Below are 13,798 nucleotides of genomic sequence, written 5' to 3' on the forward strand. Positions count from 1 at the left end.
ACCCTGATGTTTATAGCAGCAATGTCCACAATAGCCAAACTATGGAAAGAGCCAAGATGTGCATCGAAAGATGAATGGATAAAGAAGATGTGGTATATATATACAATGGAATGTTACGCAGCCATCAAAAGGAATGCAATCTTGCCATTTGCAACGATGTGGATGGAACTGGAGGATGTTATGCTGAGTGAAATAAGTCAATCAGAGAAAGACATGTATCATATGACCTCACTGATATGAGGAATTCTTAATCTCAAGAAACAAACTGAGGGTTGCTGGAGTGGGGGGTGGGGTGGGAGGGATGGGGTGGCTGGATGATAGGCATTGGGGGGAATGTGTGCTATGGTGAGCGCTGTGAGTTGTGTAAGACTGTTGAATCACAGACCTGTACCTCTGAAACAAATAATACATTATATGTTCAAAAAAAAAAAAAAAAGAAGATAGCAGGAAGGGAAAAATGAATGGGGGGGAGTCAGAGGGGGAGACAATGGACTCTGAGAAACAAACTGAGGGTTCTAGAGGGGAGGGGGTGAGGGGATGGGTTAGCCTGGTGATAGGTATTAAAGAGGGCACATACTGAATGGAGCACTGGGTGTTACACACAAACAATGAATCATGGAACACTACATCAAAAACTAATGACATAATGTATGATGATTCACATAACATAATAAAATTTTTTAAAAAAGATTATGAAATTAAAAAAAAAAAAAGAATCCTGTTAAGGTGTATTAGCAAGAATTCCCCTACCCTTGGTGATCTCCTCTTCATTAATTTTCTATCCACTGACCCCTCACTCTGCTACTGGCCATAAATCTCCTGTTATCTTTGCTATATTTGGAGCTGACTCTGGTCTGTCTCCCCTAGTATAATATTCCTATTGTAATATCTGGAATAAAGTCTTTCTTACTTCTTAACAAGTTTCAGAATAATTTTTTATATAACATCACAGTTTTTTTCTCTCAATCCAATAATTCAATTCTCACTTAATATTATGGTCCAGTCGATGTGCCTTCTACTTTGGTTTATATTTCCTGTTTTTACTGAAAACATTTCTACTTAATCCTTTGGTAAATTTAGGTGCTCTCTTGTCCCTGTCAGTCTCCCATGCCTGAAAAGGAAACTTTGAATCTGTATATGATAGGCTCAATATTTTGTCCAATGGTGGAATGTCTCTGCTCCCACATCCATTCAACCTTAACTCTAATGAAAATCTGATCCCACTACCACTCCACTACACATGTACAGCTCAAACAGAAGCTTTTGTCACTGAAGTGTGGTCCTTCCTTTACATACATCCTTGTTGGCTAAAATTCAACTGTTATTTCTCATCAGTATACTTCAAGATCTGCCATGAATTTCACCTATATATCTTCTAGAATATCAAATAGATATTCAAGCCCTTTATAACTCTGAGACTGGCTACAAAAGTGAAAAAAAAATCACTAAAATTAACTTTGTTATATATTTAATTTTCAATTTTACCATTCCATGAAGCACATATTATTAACAATGACTCCCTATTTATTTATTAAATCCAAGATGTAATAATAATCAAACATAGACAGCCTATAGACATATTCTTATTAGTAGAATCAAATTATAAGAGTGGAGTAAAATTATAAAATTGCTTATATTGTGACAACGACCCAGGTCCTTTATTTCTTGGTACATATTAGTATCATAGTCCTGGGTGTTTTGTTTTTTTTTTTTTTTTTTGACTGTGTAATACTTCAAAGTGTACCAAGAAAATACTTAAGGTTTGAAATATTACCTTGGACTTAAGAAAGAAAAAATACACCAATTATTTGTAGTTCAAGTTATATTTGTAAATTCTGATACTAAATATATTACATTCTTAGGAAAAATGTTACAAGCCAGTTGGAAACTACTTGTCTCCACAAAATGTTCTCTTTTTGTCCTTTCAATACTACTATAATTTATACAAGCATCATTTAGGTCCTGCCTTTTAATCAGTATATATTCAGTATCAACATTTGCTTTGTGGTATGTCAGTGCAAATTTTGTTGGACCCTAGAAGAAGAAATAGAAGTGTAGACAACCACATTCCAACTGAATGTTCTCATATTTGTAGGCTGAATTTGAACCTTATAATTATTGAAGAGTAGATTCATGTGTTTATATTCTTTTTTTAAGGTATTATTGTATAAAACAAGAAAATAGCCTTTCATTGACCTTGTATTGAGTTATAATTTACATGCTTTTGTGTGCTGAATTGAGACTGCCTTAATTAACATGTTCCTTTGTACTGAGCAATTCCAAGATCCACAGGCAGCCACTTTTGTGCAATATTCAATGGCTCAGAAATGTATAGGATATGTTCCAAGGGTACATTCTGCTTTGTAATAATCAGTCATTCATCATAATCCAAGAACAGATTTTTCTCCTTCTCTGAAGTTTACCATATGTTGAATATTAGAAATGAAATCAAATCATACTTCATTTCTGAGAAGACCAGAGTATTGTTTGGACAACATGACCACAATTTCCAAGTCTCCCTGATAAACCATCATACTGCATCAAACAAGTTAAAATATTAATTGTCTGATTTAGAATGTTGTGATTATAAATTTTATGGCCAATTTTATTTTGCATTCATCTCCTAATGCTCTAAGGAAGAAATAAAACATCCACTAAATGGAAACTGCGTTTACAGGTAAGAGGAAATAATATTGACTTCTTTCCATCAGTATCTCTCATACAATATGAATTTGGAGACTGTACTTTGTACTACATACTTTCAAGGCAAAAGATGGTTAGGAATCCTGGTATCATTAGGCAAAAAGAAAAACAAACAAACAAACAAACCTATAGGTGGTGTTTTAGTTTCTAAGCTTAAAAGAAAAGTTAATTTCTCACAGTGCTGTAGAGTAGCAGACTGAAGAGAGAGTGTTGGTGAGGTTGGTTTCTTTTGAGGGCTGTGAGGGAAAAATCTGTCCCATGCCTCTCTCCTAGCTTCTGGTAGTTTCAATCATTCCTTGGCTTGTAGATAGCATTATCCCTGTCTTCAGATCATTTTCCCTCTATGCATTTCTCTGTGCCCAAATTTACCCCAACTTTTATAAGAGCATAACACTGTATCAGAGTGCACTCTAATGAGCTCATTTTTACTTGGTTAGCTCTATAAAGACACTATTTCCTTTTTTTTAAAGATTTTATTTATTTATTTATTTGAGAGCGAGAGAGAGTGAACACAAGCTGGGGGAGGGGCAGGCACAGGGAGAGGGAGAAGCAGGTTCCCCACTGAGCAGACAGCCTGATGTGGGGTTGGATCCCAGGACACTGGGATCATGACCTGAGCCGGAGGCAGACACTTAACCGACTGAGCCACCCCTATAAAGACACTAGAGTAAGGTCACATTTGTAGCTATTGGGGTTAAGACTTCAACATCTTTTTGGATGACACAATTCAACCCACAATAGGTAGTAAAAGAAAAAAGAAAAACCTGCTCAGCACTACACTCTGGGATTATAATTGTCACCACCTTCTGGGAAAGCTCTATCAGCTTCACAAAATATTCAAACAATATTTAGCAGGTTTATTCATTACATTCCTAAATAATAAGAAAATGTGCTAGACAATTTTGAAAATTAATTTATCATTTGGCTTAAAGGATAATAAAAAATTGTCAGATTTTCTAAAAAAACAGAAAAGATTATCAAGTTTCCACCTCATCTATCACCTGAAAGAAAGAAAATAAAGCCCCACCATCCAATCAAAAGTGATAACTGAATGGTCACCAGAGGAAGAAAGGAGCAAAAGATCTATAAAACAGCCAGAAAACAACTGCTAAAATAGTAACAATAAGCTCTTATCCATCAATAAGTACTTTAAAGATAAATATAACAAGACGAAACCAGAGAGGGAGACAAACCATAAGAGACTCTTAATCTCAGGAAACAAACTGAGGATTGCTGAAGTGGAGCGGGTGGGAGGGTTGGGGTGGCCGGGTGATGGACACTGGGGAGGGTATGTGCTATGGTGAGCGCTGTGAATTGTGTAAGACTGATGAATCACAGACATACACCCCTGAAACAAATAATGGACACTGGGGAGGGTATGTGCTATGGTGAGCGCTGTGAATTGTGTAAGACTGATGAATCACAGACATACACCCCTGAAACAAATAATGGACACTGGGGAGGGTATGTGCTATGGTGAGCGCTGTGAATTGTGTAAGACTGACGAATCACAGACATACACCCCTGAAACAAATAATACATTATATGTTAATAAAAAAAAAAGATAAATGGACTAAATTCTCCAATTGAAAGACATATAATGGCTCAATGGATTAAACAAACAAACAAACAAACAAGGCAAACAAATGCTACCTACAAGAGATTCACTTCAGGTTTAAGTGAAGGGATAGAACAAGATACCCATGTTAAATGGAAACTAAAAGAGAGCAGGGGTAACTATGCTTCTATCAAACAAAGTAGACTTTAAATAAAAAAACTGTAACAAGAAACAAAGAAGGCCATTACCTAATGATAGGTCACTTCATCAAGAGGATATACAAATTATAAATATTTATGTACCCAAAACTGGAGCTGAAAACATAAAACTCCTGGAAGAAAATAGGAAAAGCCCCTTGACATTAGTCTTGCAATGAGTTTTTGGATTTGACACCAAAAGCAAAGGCAACAAAAGCAAAAACCACAAGCATGAGGTGGTATCTCATTGTGGTTTTGATCTGCCTTTTCCCTATTAATTGACTGATTTTGACCACCTTTTCATGTACTTTTTGGTCATTTGTATGTCTCCTTTGGAAAAAAGTTTATTCAGGTCCTTGCACATTTTGTAACTGAGCTGTTGGGTTTTTTGCTATTGAGTTGTATGAGTTCCTTATATATTTTGTATATTAACCACTTCTAGGATATATGGCTTGCAAATATTTTCTCTTATTCCAACTGGTAGGAAATCTATTAAAACTTCAATGTAATTATTTTGGTCACAGGAAAAACACAGGCTCTTCTCTCATCTCTATGTCATTCAACCTATAATGAATATATATGCCTATGTAATTTGGTGATTTCAAGAAATTTAAGTGATAGGATATTTATCAAACTATGTTATAACACATTATGGCATATTCTCTGTCTTGTGCATTCTCAATACTGTAGGGACTCATTCCTCTGGTCATCGACTAAGAATTTTATTTGGTTTACAGAAAAAGGAACACAATGGTTTAGTCTCCTTTATATACTACAGTCCATTATTTCTCCATGTTATTGATATGAGCTAGTCTGCAACTTTACTACAAATCACAATCATGCATATGTTTTTCTTTATATTATGGTTAATCTTTAGTATACTATATATATATATATAGAGAGAGAGAGAGAGAGAAGCCAAGATGAAAGTTGTGTACAATGAGAATTTGTTATTCTATTCTCAAATATAGTACTGATTTTATTAGCAGGAAATTTGATGATTTAACTTTCTGCTAGATGGTATACGTCAAATTGTATTCTGCATCAGAATCAATTCATATACTTTATGTAATTACCAAAAAGAGAGATTCCAATGATCCATAACAAATAAATTAAATCAGTATGTATGGGAGTTAGGCATTGATTCTGTATATTAAGCATACTACCACAGTAGTTTGAGAATCAGAGAGTTACAAGAATAACTGAAATATTCCTTACTAAGATATTTTAAATGAAAGTCCATTGCCAGTCCTTAAAATCCTTCTTAAAATTAATCTAAATAGCTCAATAAAAAAGACAGATGCTCAGGCCATATGTTCAGAGGCTCATATAGCATATCTGTATTCAAACCAATAGTCTGTAGTGACCGCTTTGTAGAAGCACAGTTAAGAATCATTTATTTTTTTAATAAAATTTTTGGGACTTATATGGAATTGATGGTTTATTCAAGCACATGAAATGTAAAATAAAAAAATAAATGTATTTATCAATTAGGCTGACTAGGACCATCTTTGATACATTTCAGATTTAAGAATAATTAAATGTATTCTTTAATTTAGTATAAATGTAATAACTTCACTTTAATATTGTATTTGGAGGAGTAAACCAAATGGTATAACATGAAATGTTAAACTCCTCTTTCAAATCCCCACTTTTTAATTCTACCATCAAAGGTGAGTTACAATTTTTCAAGAATTTGTTTTCAATGTTCTATAGTTAAATACAAATACAATAAACAAACAATAACAATAACAAATAAGAACAAGAACATATATGCATTAAAGTAAATCCTTTTTCTGTATCAGATACCTCAACCCCTCACCAGAAACATTCAGAGTACCTACACATATGATTTTTTTCTTTTCTTTTTCACAGAAAGAGATCATAATATTCCTGCTGTTTTGTATATTATCAACTTTGCATATATCTTGGCAATCTTCCCATACTAGAACATATGAGTCTAATTGTTTTAATGGTCACATATCAATACACTTTACAGTTATAAAACAATGTATTTAAACATCCCTTCCTTTAGAAATTTTACATGGTTTCCACTTTTGATATCAACATTTCAATAATGTAAAAATAAACATTTTTACTTGTATACATCTGAAAATTAAATTTTAACTACTGCTAAAACTAAAGGTTTTTATACTTTAACTATGGCAAGCTAGTGACAAACCACCCTCCAAAAATATTCCACAGATATTAATCCCTTCCCCCTAAAGCAAAAAAAGTTCATTATTCCACATGCTTTCACCAATAATGATGACTATAAAAAGGATTTAATTTTTGGCATTCCAATTTAAAAGGTATCTTGTAGTTTCAATTTTCATTGCTATAAGTAAAATTAAGTCTGCCTGCTTATTGATGGTATGACTTTTTTCTGTGAATTGCCTGTTTGCATTATTTTGTAATTTACAAGTGCTCCTATTGTGTGTGCCTATATATATATATATACACGCATAACAGTAAAAAAATCAAAAAACACTAGTCAGTGCTCTATTACACATAATAACTGAGCACTTCATAAAATTATATGCTTCATATATTAGAAAAAGAAGTATTACATAATTTTATTACTTTTTTGTCAAAATTCCCCCCCCCCATATATGCTTACATAAAATTTCTACCTTCAGGAGCATGCCCTATTTTTAATAAAATCTAGGCTTGGAGATGTTTGACTTTGCTCTGAGAGCTGTTTGTGCTGATTTAGTGAAGTGTACTCAATGTGCTTAGATAAAATGTTTTCTGACAGGAAAAAATAATATTGTTCCCATCTAAAATGCTTTGTCTCAAGGTAAAAATAGCCAATTTCAGTCTTTCTTCAGAAGAAAAAAAAAAACATAGCATTTTATATAATAACAATGTGAGAGTCAGAGGGGTGGTTTACCAGGCTGTATTTCTAGGAGACTTCCTAAAGCCAGAGTTTCCAATCACATAGGGCCAGTTAAGCCCTTCATCTTCTTCTAGGTAGATAAATTGAGTGCCATGTACTTTGCTGTGCAGGGAACTTCTGAATGAAACCTTTTAAAACAAAGGTCTTGTTTGCTGTGAGTGAAAATCAAACAAGAGCCTTGCAATTTTTATTAATAAAATAGGTTTACATGGGAACTGATCCTGTCTTAGAAATTGCTTGATATTATTGACTTTTTATATTATATATGTTATATAAATATTATGTATATATAATTTTATAATATGAAAATTTACACAGCAGCCCTTAATCAAATGTCCACTAGATAGTATTTCATTTTTATCTGTATTTATTCAAAGCTATCTTTATTCATAGTAACAGAAATACACATAAAAATGCTTTTAGGGTTAATTAGTCTGGTATGCTGATAAACACTTTTATAGTGGTATCCACAAAGGTAAAGTTATTTTTAGAAAAACTAACACCATGACTAAGAGAGAAGAAAAGGAGGTAAAGAGTAAATATAAAGAAATAAAAAATGTAGAATATACAGGCATATCATACATGTCATGTATTTGTAAAAATGACTCATGTTAAAATAATATATACCATGGTGACTCTGACTGGAATTTCCTCCATTAAAAAATTAGTATCATGTAATATTCAAGTATTCTATTCCAGAATCAGTAGAACTGAACTCTTTCTCATCTAATCATTATGCAAATTATTTAAGTGACTAAACTTTAACCTCACGAGGTTGTTGTAAGAATTAAATCAGATTTGTATATATAAAATCATTTAGCATACTGCTTACCACATTAATAAGAGCTCAAGAAATGTTAGCCATTATTATTTTTTTTAAAGATTTTATTTATTCATTTGAGACACAGAGATAGAGAGAGAGAGAGAGCATGAGCAGGGAGAGAGGCAGAGGGAGAAGGAGAAGCAGGCTCCCCGCTGAGCCAGGAGCCAGATGCGCGGCTCGATCCCAGGACCCTGGAATCATGACTTGAGCTGAAGGCAGACGCTTAACCATCTGAGCCACCCAGGTGCCCCGAAATGTTAGCCATTATTATGAATGTGATAAATAGCTGCCATTCTCTATATGAGAAGTCTACATTTTCTGTGACAGAACAGGGAAAGAGAATATCGGCAGGTATATTATGCATTTATGGGTATGTGTGTGTGTGTTTTGTTTCTTCAAGAAATGGAGAGAGAGATATGAAAGTATGTTCTACTTTAAGATGAAAGATGAAAGAGATTACAAAGCAATGCGAAACAGAACAAAGAATAAAAGGGTGAGCAAATGAATGAAGACAAAACTAACAAGAAGCATACATAAAAGGGAGATTAAATATCAGGAGAAAATAAAAATGAGTATCACTTTAATATATGTAATTTTGAAATTACATTAAAAATCAAAACAAAAAACAAAAAACATAAATAGAATATACAATATTTTAAAATTGTATAATGTTTTATTGCTTGTAAATCATTTAAACCATCCTTTTCTACAGTAATCCTACAATAACTATTTAAGTTTGTGAGAATAGGTGTTATGCTTTCTATTTAACAGATGAGAAATTAAAGCTTAGAAATTGTAAGTGATATGACCAAAGTTACCATCTTGAATAAGAAATTAAATCCAATTTTTCCTTAGTGTTTTTTCATGACATCGAATTGTCTCTGTAAAAGAATCTTAATGAGATGGATTATTCCAAAACTTTGTTGAACACCTATCATATCCGAAGAGTTTTGCACACACTTCAGACCTCTTATCATTTAAGACTTCCAATAATCCTGTGAACATGTTACAGAACAGATTTGAGAACACAGAAATGTTTGGTGATTTACCCTAAATTATAAATACCAGCTTGTAAATTGTGGATCTGCAACCTGAATACGAATATAACTGACTCCAAACTCCCATCTTTCTTAGTGGGTCTCATAAAGGAATGGTTTCCTGCTAATGAAGTCTCATTGGCCTATAGTAGTCACTCCATAAATACTTGTTGAAAGACCAAACAAGCTAATAAATAAATGAGTGAATGAGTGTGTTCCAATGTAAAATCTCTGCACCTCTACCACAGATGTCTGGGAACCAGAAGTTAGAGAATAATATGGACTATATAAGGAGAAAAGGGTATAAAACTCTTACATAATCATGTATCCCAAGTTACTGCACTCAAGGAAAGTGTTTAATATTGCTCCACAGAAATCTGTTTATCATTCATTTTTGCTCCAAAAGAGATTTATTCTGTATGCTGACCTCAATTAGACATAATCTTTTTTGTCAAATTAGGTGGACTATAGACTTATTTGCTGTGGCAAGGCAAAAAGCTGTCTAATTAAATTAACCTGTTCTGAATGTGAGCTCATTCAGAACAAGAATGTCTGTCTTACTCACTTCTACATCCCTCAAAACTAGACTTATACATACACAGAACCTAAAATACAAATATATGCGTTGCATGAATATCCATTCATTCTACCAAACTCAATATAAGACAGGAACTTTCCCAGTGTTTCATTTCCCTACTATACTTTGCTTGGCTGCAAAATGAAAGGAAAAAAATAAATAAATCCCTAGAAGTTTTGCATAGAATTGAACTGAAATGTCTTAGAATATACCAAAACCTTCTATTCAACAGCTCTTTTGGTTTTTTTCCTATTTTGAATGGCCATAGCTTAACACATTTATTAAAACCTATTCTTTTCTCTCTTTATAGAGAACAAATTGATGGTTCCCAGAGGGGAAGTTGGTGGGGGGATGGATGAAATATGTGATGGGGATTAAGGACTATACTTATTACAATGAGCATTGGGTAATGTATGGAACTATTGAATCACTACATTGTACACCTGAAACTAATACAACACTGTATGTTAACTATACTGGAATTAAAATACAAAAAAAAAAAATCTATTCTCTCCTTATTGACTCAAATTCTGTCTGTAAATAATCAATCCTTCTATCATTATTTATTCAGTATTAAGATGAAAACATGAGTGTCAGAAAAAAGGATTGTTTTTTGTTTTGTTTTATAACTATAATTATGAAGTAATTTGGTAACAATTTGGTAACTGTTTGGTAACATTTAAAAGGGGATAAATGAACCCAAAAGGAATGGCTTTACTATCTTTAGGAAACAAAATATTAGTACCATGTGTTAATGAAATTTTAAGTTCCAAAGCAATGTATTCTCTCCTTATTGACTCAAATTCTGTCTGTAAGTAATCAATCCTTCTATCATTATTTATTCAGTGTTAAGATGAAAACATGAGTGTCAGAAAAAGGGATTGTTTTTGTTTTGTTTTATAACTATAATTATGAAGTTTCTGAAATTAAGAATCACTAAAATTATCTATTTTACAATTAGCAATAGGGAAAATAGGCTTCTGATTTTTTAAAGCATTAAGGGATTCAGTTTCTTCAGAATCAGCATTGGATGTATGTACTCAAAAGGCTATTTAAGTATAGGCATATGAGATATTCTGTCTACCTGATACATTAACATTATAATTTGAATTTATGATCACTAAGAAATTTCTTTCCAATTGTCAGATAAAGTAGCATATTTTCTTCTTGTTTTTAAATTCTGCTCTTCAACTGCTTCTGTTAGCATATTTTCTCCTTATTTATTTTTTTTTAATTTTCTTACAAAGATTATTTATTTATTTTGAGAGAGAACACAGGAGTGGGGGTGGGGAGGGACAGAGGCAAAGGGAGAGAGAGAAACTCAAGCAGCTTCCACCTGAGCACAGAGCCCTTTGCAGGGCTTGATCCCATGACCTATGAGATCATGACCTGAGCCCAAACCAAGAGTCTGACACTCAACCAACTGAGCCACCCAGGCACCACTTTTGTTGTTTTCATAACTTGCTCTCCAACTGCCTCTGAAATATTCAATAAGAATGTTGAAAACAAGATTATTTATCTTAGGAAAGGTAGCTTAAGCTATTGAAAGGCCATGCACAATTTCAAAACCTTTGACACATTTTATCACATTATAAAAGAAATCATATGAATCTCCTACAAAAAATAAATAAATAAACAAGGTAATACTGACATTGGCCTGTTCTTAGACCTCATTTTCCACAAGGACAGTCATATTAGACTGAGATGAAAGTTTTCACTTCCTTGCTTTCCAGTTGTGTGTGTGGAAAATACAGTTTCCCTTGGTGCTGCAAAAGGCTACCAAGGTAATCCTTATCTCCTTGTATGTAATACAAAGACAAGCCTCAGAGAGCTAAATAGTGGAAATAATGATAGACTTAAGTGTGGGGTCTTGTAGCATTGGGATTTTAACTTGATATACAGAATTTGAAAAATATCTACTGTATTATTATTTTTCTTTCAAAAAATTGAAATTAAAGTCATGCTATACTTCTGTAACAAAAAAAGAAGTATGCTTTTGTTTTGAATTTGAACTTTTTGGTACATAAAACAGTTTTACACATGACTCTAATTTTCAAAGCCAAATTAAACATTTATTGAATTGTTTTATGTTGTCTTCTTTGTAACTGTACCCTGAAAAACTTAGTTAAGCAATGTGTCTTAAATAGTTTCTTTTATTTTTGAATTTAAAAAGAAACAATAGGTATTCAGAAAGATGATTTTGACTTTTCAAATACCTTTGTAAGAATATCCAGGCAAGTGTCATTTCAGTGTACTATTAAAAATGCATATTGATTGCAGTGACATTTGTTTTTTTAGAAGAAAGTAGCATTTTATTTATTTTTTCATATTACAGTCTTACTAGGTGAGGTGGTCATTTCTAATTTTGTTTTTAGAAAGTTATTGCTTTTTTGCACTTTGTGCTCTATACAATTATTATTTTGAGAAATAATCATAAACTAATAAGACTTTTACACTTCTTGAAAAAATTGTGGCATAATATGAATGAATTTTTTTCTTGGCTAGAGAGTCAATTTTCATTTTTCAGAATTGAAAAGATGAGAATAAAAATCTACATTCCAGTACTTTGATTTTGGAAAACTGAGCATTAATTCTTTTTTTTTTTATTTTTTTAATTTTTTTTAAAGATTTTATTTATTTATTTGACAGAGAAAGACACAGCGAGAGAGGGAACACAAGCAGGGGGAGTGGGAGAGGGAGAAGCAGACTCCCTGCCGAGCAGGAAGCCCAATGCGGGACTCGATCCAGGGACTCCAGGATCATGACCTGAGCCGGAGGCAGTCACTTAACCAACTGAGCCACCCAGGCGCCCCGAGCATTAATTCTTAATAGCCTTGACTGGCTATCATCTGATTTTTAAAAGTACAGACATTTTGATTATATTATATTAGAATGGACATCTTAAAATAAAAGTAATGTTTTATGGGATCTGTTATAGATATATAGATATATATATATTTTTTTTCTATCTGTTTGGTAACATTTAAAAGGGGATAAATGAACCCAAAAGGAATGGCTTTACTATCTTTAGGAAACAAAATATTAGTAGCATGTGTTAATGAAATTTTAAGTTCCAAAACAATTATGAATGCTGAAAAATAAAGAAAATTAAAGCAATTTCATCAGAAACAACAAACCAACATTATCAACTGATTGTGTGATCTGATGTGGTTAAAGTGCTGATCTTTAGTCTTAGTTTACTACATCATACCCAATTGAATTGTAACAAAAAGTATCAACAACCTAAGTGTCTATCAAAGGATGAATGGAGAAACAAGTTGTGGTGTGTGTGTATATATGAATATTATCACTCAGCCATAATAAAGAATGAAATCTTGTCATTTGTGACAACATGGATGGACCTCGAGGGCACTATGCTAAATGAAATGAGTCTGACAGAGAAAGACAAATACCATTCAATCTCTATTATTTGTACAATTAAAAAAAAAAAAAAAAGCTTATAGATACAGAGAATAGATGGATAGTTGCCAGAAGCAGGGAATAGGAATGGAAGAAATAGGTTAAAGGGAGAAATAGGTTAAATAAATAAATAAATAAATTTTAAAACTGTTAAAAAAAAAAAAGATAAAGGCAAGAAAACTAAGAAAGATCCAAAGAGATTAAATAACAAATCTCAGGATTTGATAACTGAATGGAGCTAGAAGTTGAAATAGGACAATTCCAGGGTTCTTTCCACTAAATAACATTACCTCATTTGTTTGATTCTTAGTTCTCTACTTGCTAAATGGTAATAAAAAGCAGTATTTCCACATTTCATGATATCATGATAATCCATGAAATTATGAAAAGTCTATGATCCATTAACAAAAACAAAAAAAAAGAAAGCAATGTTCCAAAATTTCATATGGACTTCTCACCATTTTAGTAGCTGACAATGGAGTGCTTAGCTCTTGAAAGTTCTTTAAAATTCCTTAGAATTTCATCTCTTTCCCACCGTTCAGGTTTGTTTAGAAGGTGAAATAACATGAGAAAAGATTTGTGAA

Source organism: Mirounga angustirostris, unplaced genomic scaffold (genome assembly GCF_029215605.1).
Source record: "Mirounga angustirostris isolate CCGP_5_RB_7025 unplaced genomic scaffold, mMirAng1.0.hap1 SCAF_1, whole genome shotgun sequence".
Classification (NCBI taxonomy): Eukaryota; Metazoa; Chordata; class Mammalia; order Carnivora; family Phocidae; genus Mirounga; species Mirounga angustirostris.